The sequence below is a fragment of the Pseudophryne corroboree genome, chromosome 8 (assembly GCF_028390025.1).
Source record: "Pseudophryne corroboree isolate aPseCor3 chromosome 8, aPseCor3.hap2, whole genome shotgun sequence".
NCBI lineage: Eukaryota > Metazoa > Chordata > Amphibia > Anura > Myobatrachidae > Pseudophryne > Pseudophryne corroboree.
The window spans coordinates 379,595,532-379,610,228 of NC_086451.1; the positions used below are offsets into that span (position 1 = coordinate 379,595,532).

Consider the following 14,697-nt stretch of genomic DNA (forward strand, 5'->3'; position numbering starts at 1 on the left):
GAACAAGAATGAATGTGGAAGGCACAGATAATTGTCTTAGTTTACAAATATTAAAGCCACCAACAAGGTTTCAACAACTGGCAGTAATTGTAAATTAAGAGTGTCACGCTCATAGTAAAATTTCAGTGACAAAATTGCATTAATTTTTTAAAAGACTTGTCCCTGGGAGTTCCAGATACAAAGTGCAGATTGTTTTTTCACCAGGAATTAAGGGGTACATTTACTAAGCAGTGATAAGAGCTGAGAAGTGAGCCAGTGGAGAAGTGCTCATGGCAACCAATCAGCACTGAAGTAACATCTATAATTTGCATACTATAAAATGATACAGAGCTGCTGATTGGTTGATGGGGAAATTTCTCCACTGGCTCACTTCTCCGCACTTATAACTGCTTAGTAAATGTTCCCCTAAGTGATTTAAAATGTGGAGGATTTTGTAATTTAACAAATTACACTGTTTCCAATTCAAAGGGGTTTCATAACACCTTCCCCTCCTAAATTCACACTGCTACTGTATTCATTTTGTCTAGAAACGTCTACTAAACTGCTGCCAAACTGTGTGACTGCCGCAGGAAGAAGAGACACAACGCAGCGATCAGACTGATAGATGGCGCCTGATTGGACAAGTGCAATACCCATCACCTGGGAGGGGGTTGGCATTTCTACCCCAGCACCCGATCCCTCAGAAGTGACCCAGCAGACCCGTGCTGGCACAGGACAAGTCATTGCTGTGTTGCGGAAACAGCAGTAACAATTTATGAGCAAGACTCTTTAGTCTTCAGGCACGTGACTTTAGCACATTTAGGTGGCTATTTATGAAGCAGCACTTACTACCAACGAAAGGGATGATCATTGCTTCCTCCTATTAAACAAGAGTGCTATCACAGAGAAATTACAGATTTCCCCTGGTGTACCTCTATTTAAGTTGATTACTGCATCCCCATAGCCTGCTATGGGAACTTTGGCATTTTACAAGATTACATTTAATGAGATGGTGCACCCTTTACCCATTTACAAAGCCAGCAAGACTTCATAATTTCCCATCCGAGTCAATTCACAATCTGTGTATTTCTAACCCCGGCAACATTAGACTAGGAGTGAGGGAGAGGAAACCTCTGCCTAGCAAGAGGGTTCTCTCCGAGCCCCAAGGAGAAACCCCAGGTTAATCATTTACTCCTAAAATGTATTATGTATCGCTACAATATGCAATAATATGGAAAAACCCACTCTACCAGCAATATTAAATAAACCCTTAGGCCAGGATGTAATGAAGTCCGATTTCAGCAGCAGTGCGGGACGCCGGCTGAACTCAGACGTTTTTTTAAAGGGGCAATCAAGTTCAAGGCTAAACCATCCTTTGGAAATGGCTGCTCCTTAAAAAAAAAAAAAAAAAAAATCAGAGTTCAGCCAGCATCCCGCACAGCCGCTGATCCTGCCCCTAGAATGGCTGTTAATAAAGTTTAAGAATCCAATTTAAATACTGAAACTTTCACACATGTAAACACAATCTAAAAGAATATTTATTATAACTGTCAATTAAATGAGAAGAATGTTAACTATGTACTCCAAGCAGAATACCTTTTGGAAGTACAATGCACTGCAAACTCTCCAAGTTGTGGTCCCCTGCTCAGCCGTGCTGTCCACTCAACAAAACTAAATCAGACTAAATACTAAGAAAATAATAATCTAAATCTCCCTTTTTCACAGTTTCTAGTTAAATAGAACACTGCCTTAAACAGTGTGACAGCAAAAGTGTTGTTCATTTAATGAAAGAATTAGGAAGAGGATGATGACGATGTAAAAGTGACAATATAGTAGTAGTCACATTTGCTGAATGATTACGCCAATAAAACTACTCACTGTGTGCGCATTACAATTTATGGGCAAGGTGTCTCTTCACTGTAGTGGAATTGCAAAAAAATGACATGTACATTTGGCATATAAATCAATTAACATTCAACATTCAAAATGAGAAAAAAATCTGAGAAACAGATGCAATTATTATTCTAGGCATAAATGCTTATGATTTAATAACCCTGTAGCTTCTAACACTATAATAACAACACACTTTCCCATCCAGTTGCTACAATTGTTATTCTGCTGCCTTATGAATCAGGTGTTCCCAAACCCCGCAGATTACCAGTTCACCTGGGCAGGTTCATCTTTATCCCCTCAATGTACAGTGTGATATGTTGCTTTAGAAATAAATGACAATTATAATATAATGATACAATTATATGTACTGTACAAAAACATCTAAAAGGGTTGCATGTGTTTACATCATCATTCACGATGACTAACTTGTGATTCACATCCCCAGTCTTCAAATGCCCCCAACAGGTCATGTTTTCTGGATTTCTTTTTGCTGGGACAGCAATGAACCCACCTGTTTCGACAGACAGACATCCTGAAAACATGACATGTTGGAGGTACTAGAGTACTGGAGTAGAGAACCACTGCGATAGCAATCCTGGAAAAAATCAGGGCAGCGTTGGGTGATTAGTAAATGAATACAATACATTTAATCAAAGCTATTACATATGAGAATGTTTAAAGAAGTGCTGCAAGCTATAACAAACATATCTGAATTTACTCTCCAATTTTAAAGACTCCCCCTTCCTCTCTCTGACCACCATTTTTTCTCTTTCTACATCCTCCATACCCTGCTTCTCTCCTCACTAGGCAAAATCTTGACTTCACCAGTTTCTCTTCTGGATTCTCTTCTGTCTCTATCACTACACTTTTATTTGCCTGATCAGGCTGTCTTTCTTTCTAATTGCCCCACCTCTGTGGCTTGGACCCTAGCCCAACATTAAATACAATGCCCTCCTTAACTTTGTCATTCCACTCTATTTACCAAAATTGCTCTCATGCTACTAAGCGCCTTTGGAGGAAAACATGGATCTCCCTTGCTGGCTTTATCTATTTAAGATATTTTTTTTCCATCAAGCCTCTAATCTCCTCCAGCCCTTGCTGCCTCTTCACCATCTTCAACTCCCACGTCCTTCCCCTGTTTCAAGTTGAATCCCATACCTTTATGTCCTCCCTACACTTGTTCTCCTGTCCTCTCACATTCTCTGATCCATCTCCCCTAAAGCCTATTTCCACATCACCCACCTCCACAACGTATCCCTCTCCTCTGGTACCTTGCCCTCTTCCTTCTAACATCACCTGTCTCCTCCATTAATAATAAACTCTCTCTTGATCCTGACCCTCTCTTTTACTACCACCCCATCTCTCTCCTCAATACCTACAAGCTCTTTGAGCGGGTACAACCACCTCACCTCCCTCCTTACCTCCCATTCCCTCCTAGACCTACTCTAAGATGGCTTTAGAGCTCTCCATTCCACTGAAACTGCCCTTACCAAATTCACTCATAACTTGTTCTTACTACCAAAACTAAGAAACAGGGGTCTATGTACTAAGACTAGGAGAGAGTGGACAAAGGTAAAGTACCACTCAACCAGCTCCTAAAACCCAGCCAACCCAGCCTGTGGCATGGCAATTATGAGCTGATTGATTGTTACTTTATCTCCGTCCACTTTCTCTCTCTCACAGACTTCGTACATAGACCCCTTAATTCTCTATACTTATTATTAGGGCCGTAACTAGGTTTATGCCAGTAGTGCCTGGCACACACCACAATTGCACTGTGCCTGGCCGTTCCGCCGCCGCCACACTGTGGGGTCCACGTGCCGTCACCACTCAGCTGCAGCGCATTGCCTCTTCTCACGTAGCTAGCCAGGCAACGCCGCAGTTCCCCTTCCTCACCTCCTGGCTCCCCCTCTGCTCCCCCCGTGTTCTGGGAGACATGACATCTCTCCCAGCCCACCCCCAGACCACCTACAATGCCCTGCACTGCGAAGAGCGCAGCGTAGGGCGGGAAGGAGGAGAGGTCTGCCAGCTGGTCACAGGTAAGTATAATACTCTCTCCCTCCCTGTAAAAGAGGTACTCTGCCTGCCTTATACATAAAAAGAGGGACTCTGCTGCCTAATGTGTAAAAAGGAGACTTTGCCTGCCTAATGTTTAAAAAGAGGGACTCTGCTGCCATAATGTGTAAAAAGAGGGACTCTGCCTGCCTACAGGGGCATATCTACCCCTTGGCCAGGAGAGCACTCGCCAGGGACGCCGCCTGGCTGTGTCACCCGCGGCCAGGGGTAGAATGAGATAGTACACACAGTACCTGTGTGCCCTCTTGGCCCGTAGATTAGCCCTGCTGGCGACAACAACTGTTATCGAAGCCGTTGAATGTCCGGCGGCACTGCGTCGCACTATAGAAACGCTAAATAAACTACAGGGGCTGCTGGGAGCTGTTGTTTATTTCGTTTCTTCACTGTATGGCGGCGCAGTGCCGCTGGTCATTTACCGGCTTCAGTAACAGTTGTTGTTGCCTGCAGGGATAATCTCCGGTCCAAGAGGTATTCAGTGCCGATGTTATGTTATGGATTTGGATCATATAGAAGAGCTACTAATTACAGTCATGCCGCCTCACCAACAATCCAGGGCTGCTTTACTGATAGTAATATAGTGCTCCTTTACTCGAACACTAGTAGGACAAAACTGTCAGCATGCTTTCTCTTACCATAAATGTAGCAGGCAGCCAGTCTCGTAACACCTAGGGCGCAGCTCGTCTTGCACCCCCTGACCCCATCTCTGTTGTTTCTCTGCTGCTGTATTCTTGAGCACCTCAACTCTTTCCCCTGCTGTCATCATGGTATAGGTCATTATCTGCCCCCAACTCCCACCTTCCCTCCAAAGTGTATCTCTCCATGAGCATCCTGTCTCTGACCCCTCTCTGTAGGTACTGGTATGTGTCTTGGCCTTTCTTTTTCCATCTTTGTGTTTGTCTCTAAGTTTGTATATGCCCATATGTCTTCCATCTGTCTCTTAAACTCCCATTTTTGTGTCTGTGTACCCCTCATCTTCTTCTACCATTTACCTCTACCACCAACACAAATCTAATATTAATCATTTTTTGCACTACAGAGACATGATACAGTATAACTGCTGCTAGTACTCCCACAAGTACTTAAACACACCACTTATGCTCTAACATGCCACTGAGAGCACTGCACAGGCAACTCAGAGCACTAGACACGTTTTTAACTTAAAAAAGTTTTAAAAATAAACAAATGTAACATTTCTAGCAAAGTGGCCCCCCAGCTCTAACAGTAGCAAGGGGCCAGAGTTATGGTACAGCTGCTTCACTGTAGTGCGGTGCCGGACATCTGCCGGTCAGACACCAGCTCTTTGTTACTTGGTCCTGATTTGCCCCACACAGAGCTGGATTAATAGGGGGGCACAGGGGTTAAGTACCCCCGGGTTCCCCTCTCTTGACCGAGCCTCCGACCCCACTCTAGCTGACTGCTGCTGCTGTCCCCTCTCCCGTGACCTCTCCGTACGTGGTCTGCGCTGCTGGGGTAAACAGCAGGTCACACGCAGGCTCTGCAGTCAGTACAATAAAGTTTTTGTTGCGCTGAAGAAAGAGTGCAGTGCAGACTGAAGAGCCTGGTGCCACCGCCGCTGATACAAGAGGGGAATCAAGGGCTGCTGCAGGGGTACAGGGAATGGAGAGGGAATGGCAGTGGGTTGATGGCTGCTGCAGAGGCAAGGGGGGAAGGGGCTGAGGCCAGGCTGCTGCAAAGTCACAGGGGCAATGGACAGCTGAGGCTACTGCAGGGGCATACAGGGAAGGGAGGGCTGAGGCTGCTGCAGGGGCAAACAGGGAAGGGAGGGCTGAGGGGTACTACTGTGTGGTGTAATGTGCATAAGGGGTACTACTATGTAGCGTAATTTGTATATGTGGCATAACATGAATAATGGACTCTACTGTGCGGTTTAATGTAAGGGGCACTACTATGTGGTGTAATTTGAATTGGGGGTACTAATGTGTGGCCACGCGCTTTGTTCGGCCTTCCTCATTTCAAATATATTGGGGGGGTGGCCAGTCCCTTACTTTGCCAGGGGCCCTCGGACCCCTAGATATACCTCTGCCTGCCTAATGTGCAAAAAGGGGACTGTACCTACCTAATGTGTAAAAAGGGGACTCTGCCTACCTAATGTGTAAAAAGGGTGACTCTGCTGCCATAATGTGTAAATAGGGGGCTCTGCCTGCCGTAATGTGTAAAAAGGGGGACTCTGTTGCCATAATGTTAAAAAGGGGGACTCTGCCTGGCTAATATGTAAAAAGGGGGACTCTGCTGCCTTTAATGTGTAAAAAGGGAAACTCTGCCTGCCTAATGTGTAAAAAGGGGGACTCTGCCTACCTAATTTGTAAAAAGGGAGACTCTGCTGCCGTAAAGTGTAAAAGGGGGACTCTACCTGCCGTAATGTGTAAAAGGGAGCTCTGCCTGCCGTAATGTGTAAAAGGGGACTCCACCTGGCATGTGTAAAAGGGGAATCTACCTTTGTGTAATGTGTGATAGGGGCTCTACCTGGAGTAATGTGCAATATGGGTCTCTACCTGGCATAATGTGTGACAGGGGCTCTACCTGGTGTAATGTGTAAAAGGGGCTCTACCTGGTGTAATGTGTGCAAGTGGCGCTACTGTGCGGCGTAATTTGAATAATAGAGACTACTGTACAGTATAATATGAATTGATATTGTTTTGTGACCACGCCCCTACCTCATGAAGCCGCACCCCTATATTTTTGGCATGCGCATACTGGCCCTGTTTTGTTTATGGTGGATTGGGGGGGGGGTGTGGGGGGGGGGGGGCGCCAATGCTGTTTCTTTCAATGGCCATAGTCTCACCTATGGGAAAATCTATTTATCAACCACAAATGTGATGCATGTTGCATTGATGCCATCATATACAGCAATTCAAGGGTGTTTTAAAAGCACTATATTTGTCCAGATGACCTTACATAATATGGTTCAGGGTAGGTTATTGTACAACTCTTTATGTCATGGGATTTGTGCTTCGTCATGTGTTATTTCTTTGTTAATGTTTTGGTATGTAACATATTGCTATCCATCCTAATCCTCATCAATAAATACATTTCTGTAATAAGTCTTTCGCTGATCAGTTAATTCTAGAAACGATTATTAAATAAACTGAACTTTGGGTAACATTGAGAAAATAAATCAATAACAAAATGAGCATTATCCTCCCTCACAATTACATTCTCGCGAGTGGTGATTTTTTTTTTATCTCCTTTTTCCTCTCCTTTCTTTTGTCAGTCCATTAGTGGAATGGAAACTGGATAGGAGTCATATACAGTAATCTGTTGGCGATAATTGTATTACAAGTAAAATGAGACTAATTTTGTCTTGATCCCTCTTAGCTTTAGGCTGCATTAAATGGATTATTGCCTTTCATAGTAAAGTGCATTTCAGTTCACTTTTATACGGCCAGGCAAGCTCTATTTCCAGCCAGGGATTAATTTGGTAGCGAGGTTATTGGAGAGTTACAGTGTAAATGCAATACATTTATTGTGGCTTAAGAGAGAAATTAAAATCTTCAAAATATAACAGGCTTCCAATAGTCTTAATGCAAATAGATCATACTGTAGCTGCCTCCTCTCCCAGAATGTCCAGGAGACACCTGAATTAGGAGGACATCTCAAGGACTTCAGAGAGAGCAGGCAAATCATAGATGGGAGGCATTATGCAAATGTCGTCATCATCATCCCTCGTCTACCCTAGTAAACACTTTTTATTACGGAGTGTCACAGTTTATATAGGTGGGTGCTACAAATACACATATATACGTCTAGTGCAAGGGTAAATATTTCTAATATATAGATAAACCATCTATTGCAGAGTGTGTTCACAGGCCCAGGACAAAATGGTGTTTCCAGAAAGCAGGCTGCTCCTACATACAGCTCTATATACCTCCCATAAGCAAACTCGGGTCACAAAATACGTCCCTCCTACGATCTGCCCAAACTGCGCCCAGATAGACCCATTTGCAATGTTACAAAGCCAAATAAGAGGATGTTGGTAGGCATGTGCCTACCAATTGTCCTGATTGTTCCCGGGGTAAAAGGTTGACTTGAGAAGCACAATCAGGTGGGACTAGGAGAATGGGGCAGATGTATTAAGCCTGGAGAAGGGATAAAGAAGTGATAAGTGCAAGGTGACAACGCACCAGCCAATCAGCTCCTGTCATTTCTTTATCATCCACTAGGGGTCACTGGAGTACTCTTGGGATATGGACGGGCTTCCGTAGGAACAGCACTGAATATTTAAATTTAGAACACTCCAGCCCTCCATATCCCAGAGTACCTCAGTGTACTACCTCAGTGTTTTTTCTGTGCTCGAAGTAGTAACAGCTCTGTGGCTAAGAGTCACAATTACTTTGAATATTTTTATTTTTATATTTTTCTATTTTTATACATCCCTTTCCTCCTTCCAAAAGGCAGGGTCAGGGATAGTGCAGCTGCTGATAGCAGCAGGGGCGTGTCGGGCCTCTCTGAAAGAGCTCCCTCACAGCCACACACAGATCCTGCACAGGCTGGCCGGCGCTTACTAAGAAGCCCCGTCGGAGCCTCCTCACAAGCTGCAGGACTGAAGGTATGTGAACGGGGCGGTCAGCTCCCGCTGCCGCCCCGAGGTGTGGGGACATTGTTAAAGAACTCGGGGACAGACTGCCTCCGGCCGCCGCCGCACACGGCTCCGGCCGCCGCTGCTCTCCCCACTCACAGCGGTTCCGGCCGCCGCTGCTCTCCCCACTCACAGCGGCTCCGGCCGCCGCTGCTCTCCCCACTCACAACGGCTCCGGCCGCCGCTGCTCTTCCGCTCACACGGCGCCGGCCACCGCTGCTCTCCCGCTCACGGCGCCGGCCGCCGCTACTGCTCCGGGTCCCACCGCTGTGTTACGCGCTGCTCACCCGGGCTCACAGGCGATCCGCTCGGCGATACCCGCTGGGGCCCCACACGCTGCGCTGCCGCTGCTCTGAATCTGAAAGAGCATGCAGGCATTACCACAAGGGTGAGGCAGAGGGGGGGGGGCAATAAATAAGGGGGCAATAGAGCGGCATAAGAAATACTGCAGCACCAGCAGATGCTAGGCTGCAGGGATATTTGCAGAATTATAATCAGTGAAAGTTTGTAACCAGCACTAGGATTATATGTGTAAGCATAGCATGGCAACCATTTTAACATGTTTCCTGTGTCTTCCTGCTGTGATTCCAGAACGTTCCAGTACTACATCTCTACTCCACCGGAGGCGCAGGGGTGTTAGTGGGAATTTGGGATCACATTTCATAGTACTGGCCACGTGTACTGCAATTGGCCAGATATATATATATAGAGACACCTTACTGCTATTTTACTGAGTCGTGCAAGTGTCTGTTTTTGTGTATTGTATTGTCTGTCGCCATAATGAGTAAGGCACCAGCAAAAACTAAAAAGCATAATTGCAGAGTCTGTAGCAGTGTGTTACCGGATGGATCTACCACATGTACAGTATGTTTTGTGGATTCGGTTCAGAATACCATTTCTGCTCCAGTGTTACAACCAATGTCCTCACCGGACCCTCCGTGGGGTATGTTAGTAAATGTACTAGATAGGTTACAATCAGAATTGACCGCCGCTCGTCAGGAGCGGGAAACGGCAAGATCTGAGTCTAGGGTGAGACCGCCAGAACTACCGGAGGCGTCTCAGCCTTGCGTAAGGTCCAAATCCATTTTGGGTAAACGGGATAAATTTCATATGTCTTATGATTTTACAGTTTCTGCTATGTTGCACTCTGACGATTCCATGCCAGACCTCACGGAACAAGATGAGGGTGAGGAGGGCGAAGTGGAGTCAGATGGCGAGGATTTTAACAGTTCCGGCATTGATGATCTCATCAGAGCGGTACGTCAGTCTCTGAAGTTTACTGAAACTGAGGAGCCTCTCACAAATGATCAGGTCGTATTTACTAAACGACAAAAAACTCCGATAAGTTTTCCTGTGTCGGAATCTCTTAATCAGATGTTAGTAGAAACACGACGGAATCCAGATAAACGGTTTTCTATACCTCACAGATTTAAGTCTAGTTACCCGTTTCCAGACTCCGTAACATGTACATGGGAGAATCCACCAATAGTTGATTCTTCAGTGTCAAAACTTACCAAGAAATTAACCATACCAGTGCCAGCAGCTACTACGCTTAAGAAACTATGCTAAAATCCATGTATGTAGCAGCAGGTTACAGAACTCAAATCTGCTTTACATGACGAAAACCTGATACTACTTGTAAATCAAATGAGTGAGGCTGTAGAGTATCTCTGCACAGCGTCTACTGACGTCTGTCAGCTCACTTCTCGTATTTCATCGTCGCTAGTAACGGCACGAAGAGCACTCTGGCTGCGTGCTTATCATGCGGAGGCAGAGGTCAAACGAGGTATAGAGGCGTTGCCTTACAATGGCAAGAAGTTGTTTGGTCCTGAATTGGACGCATGGCTTGTTGAGGCTACGGGAGGTAAGTCTGTTTTCTTACATTGCCTCCACCGGTATCAAGAAGAAGGTACGCTGGACCTTCGTTCAAATCTTTTAGACCTCAGCCCTTTCGAGGACGTGGCAGAGGAACAGCCACGCCTGCTAGACGTGGTCGAGGACGTGGTTTCCAACAAACCAACACAACTCGCCAGGACGCTAAGGCGACAAGCCAGTGGCATGACGGGCTACCAGCCCATCTCGGTTCTCCGATTGTGGGAGCACGCCTTCAGACGTTCCATTTGGCGTGGTTCCACACATCCGCGGATGGGTGGATCCGCAATTTAGTGTTAAAAGGTTACAAAATAGAGTTCGACTGTCTTCCGCCTCTGCGGTTTTTCAAGACAGGATTGCCTCTGTCGGACGACAAGAGGACGGTTCTGCAAATTGCCATTCAGTCCCTACTGGATTCGGCAGTTTTGATTCCGGTCCCTGTACACCAACAGGGTCAGGGTTATTATTCAAGTCTGTTTGTGGTACCAAAGCCGGATGGCTCAGTCAGACCAATATTGAACTTAAAGGGGCTCAATCAGTACGTAACTTACTACAGATTCAAAATGGAGTCTCTGCGCTCGGTGATTGCGGGTTTAGAGCCAAAGGAATTTATGATTGCGCTAGATCTCAAGGATGCGTACTTACACATTCCAATTTGGCAGCCTCATCAGAAACCATTACCAGTTTCAGGCTCTACCGTTTGGCCTGTCATCAGCGCCTCGGGTATTCACCAAAGTGATGTCTGTGATGATAGCTCATCTCAGATCCCTGGGAGTGACAATAGTTCCGTATTTAGACGATCTGCTCATCAAAGCACCATCTCAACAGATACTTCTCCAACATGTGCTTCACCACGGTTGGATTGTCAACTTCAAGAAATCACATCTAATTCCGTCTCAACGCCTTCAATTCCTAGGTATGATTCTCGATACGGTCAATCAAAGAATTTACCTACCACAGCAGAAAGTACAAATTCTACGCCATCTAGTACAATTAGTGCTCAAGCCACGCACAGTGTCTGTACACTTGTGCATTTGCCTCTTAGGCACAATGGTGGCAGTTTTCGAAGCGCTTCAGTTCGGAAGATTTCACTCGCGTCCTTTTCAACTGAATGTGCTCGCCCAGTGGTCGGGCTCGCATCTGCAGATTCACCACAGGGTGAGGTTGTCGCCAAGGGCAAGAGTATCTTTGCTCTGGTGGCTTAAGGAACACAATTTAACCGCAGGAAGATGGTTCGGAGGCTGGAATTGGATAATTCTAACTACGGACGCCAGTCTCAGAGGTTGGGGAGCGGTAATTCAAAATTGTCAGCTCCAGGGTCTCTGGGCGGATCACAAAAAATTGCTGTCTATAAATGTCCTGGAACTCCGCGCAATTTACAATGCGCTACGACAAGCAGTGCACATGCTTCGCTCTCAGCCTGTCCAAGTGCTGTCAGACAATGCGACGGCGGTCGCATACATCAACAAACAAGGAGGAACGAGAAGCCGCATGGCAATGCGGGAAGTAGCTCGAATCCTCAATTGGGCGGAATGCCACCAGGTGATGTTGTCGGCCGTGTTCATTCCGGGAGTGGACAACTGGGAAGCGGATTATCTCAGTCGTCGGGATTTTCATCCAGGCGAATGGGCATTAAATCCAGAAGTGTTTCACATGTTGGTTCAGCGATGGGGTTATCCTCAGGTGGACCTGATGGCGTCTCGACACAATCACCAAACGTTCCAGTATGTGTCCAGAACAAGAGATCCAAAGGCAGTGGCGGTGGACGCTCTCACTGTCGCGTGGCCGTACAGTCTTGTGTATCTGTTTCCACCATTTCCGTTGCTCCCTCTGGTGCTAAAACGGATCAAAAGAGAGTCTGTCACAGTCACACTAGTGGCGCCTCATTGGCCTCGGAGAGCTTGGTTCTCGGCTCTCCGAGGACTACTCGCAGACGATCCTTGGCCGCTCCCACTACGTCCAGACCTGTTACAACAGGGTCCGTTCCTTTACCCCGATTTAGCTCGGCTGCGTTTGACGGGGTGGCTGTTGAGACCGCCCTCTTAAGAAGAGAGGGCATTCCAGATTCGGTTATACCAACCATGTTACGAGCTAGGAAGCCGGTTACGGCAGCTCATTATTACAGAATATGGCTTGCCTATATAGGTTGGTGTGAGGCGCGGAAGTTTCCGACATCATCTTTCAAGTTATACCGCCTTTTGTTGTTTCTACAAACAGGGTTAGATGAAGGACGGCGTTTATCTACACTAAAGGTGCAGGTATCTGCTTTGTCAATTTACTTTCAAAGACGATTGGCTCTATTGCCGTCTATACGCACTTTTCTCCAAGGTGTCCTCAGAGTACAGCCTCCATTCATTCCACCTACAGCGCCATGGGACTTGAATCTGGTTTTAGAGTTCTTACAGTCTTCATATTTTGAACCCTTACAGCAAGTGGATATAAAGTTTCTCACTTGGAAAACAATTTTTCTTCTAGCCTTAGCTTCGGCAAGGCGTGTTTCGGATTTGGGTGCCTTGTCATGCAAGTCACTGTATTTGGTGTTTCATGATGACAGAGCGGAACTTCGGACGAATCCCGCTTTCTTACCAAAGGTAGTGTCATCTTTTCACATCAATCAACCAATAGTAGTTCCTGTGTTGACAGCACATTCTGGAACTCTGGATGTGGTACGCGCATTACGCGTTTATGTATCCCGAACGTCTTCAGTTCGTAAGATGGATACGTTGTTTGTTCTCTATGATGCTGCCAAGATGGGTTGGCCAGCGTCTAAACAAACCTTATCCAGATGGATAAAACTAACCGTACGTCAGGCTTACCTTCATGCTAGGTTACAACCACCTACATCAGTAACCGCTCATTCCACACGTTCTGTGGGAACTTCATGGGCAGCTGGTCGAGGAGCTTCTACGACGCAGCTTTGCCGTGCGGCTACATGGTCTTCAGTGCACACGTTTGTGCGCTTTTACAAGTTTGATACGTTTGCGGCATCAGCATCTAGCTTTGGCCGCCTAGTGTTACAGGTGCCAAACAGCTCTCCCGCCCACGGGGGAAGCTTTGGTACGTCCCAAGAGTACTCCAGTGACCCCTAGTGGATGATAAAGAAAATAGGATTTTGGTACTTACCAGGTAAATCCTTTTCTTTGAATCCATAGGGGGCACTGGACGCCCACCCAGAGCAGTTTTACCTGGGTTGTATTAAGCTCAGAGGAGCTTATGGTAACACATTTTCACCGATTGGTTCAAATTATAAAGGTCTATCGGTTATGGTGTCAACTGTTTAGTTGTCAGTAACGTTATGTGTCAACTTTGTTGTTGTCCGTTATGTTATAGAAATTCTCCATTGTCAACCTCTCTATAGTTCCTGTTCGGCTCAGTAAAAAACACTGAGGTAGTACACTGAGGTACTCTCGGATATGGAGGGGTGGAGTGTTCTAAATTTAAATATTCAGTGCTGTTCCTACGGAAGCCCGTCCATATCCCAAGAGTACTCCAGTGCCCCCTATGGATTCAAAGAAAAGGATTTACCTGGTAAGTACCAAAATCCTATTTTTTCAAATCCGTAATGACTGGCTGGTGCGTTATCACCTTGTGCTTATCACTGGTTTATCACTTCTTTATCCCTTCACCAGGTTAATACATATGACCCATTGTTTGCCCGGAGTGGGGGACATTACAAGGTGTATGGTAACAGTACAGTATTTCAGAATGTCAGCACAGAAATGAATATTTTAAACCAACAATAGAAGGTGATGATCATGTCTTGCATGTCCACACTCACACATACTTCATAAACCTTACAGATCATTAGACCACTGACTGGAGAACATGGGTTTCTTGTGGAAACAATCTGGACATTTCGTCAGAGAGTTTTCTTGCACCAATTTACCAGTGTGATCTGACACGATGAGGGAAGTATAGAGTCCTGCCTGCATCACATGTCCTAGGGCGGTGAGAGACTGAATGGCGTCCCTGTCTCTGTTGCGGAATGTTTAATAAAATGGTACAATGTTAAGAAATGCCCTGTAACCGACCGCAACCAAACCGATTCCGTCGTTTTTCTACTGCAGTGTAAGAAATTAATACCAAACATCTGGCTGGTAAATATATCCCAACCGTCAGAAACACAATAGACTAGGTTGCCAATGGGACGGACGGATCTACAGCTCCAGGCCTCTACATAAAAATAGGCCCATCGTCATGGCAGTATGATCATGACCAGCTGCCCAGTTGGCCCCACAGTCGGCCATAAATCTTAAGCATTAAAATTGTATTTCTAGGTC

General features: G+C 46.0%; 1 protein-coding gene across 11 annotated transcripts in view; it reads right to left on the reverse strand.

Moving 5' to 3' along the window:
• Positions 1–14,697, reverse strand: part of LOC134949185 (leucine-rich repeat and fibronectin type III domain-containing protein 1-like protein) — a 934,368-nt gene that overhangs the window by 117,742 nt on the left and 801,929 nt on the right. The gene's annotated exons all lie outside the window — the stretch shown is intronic.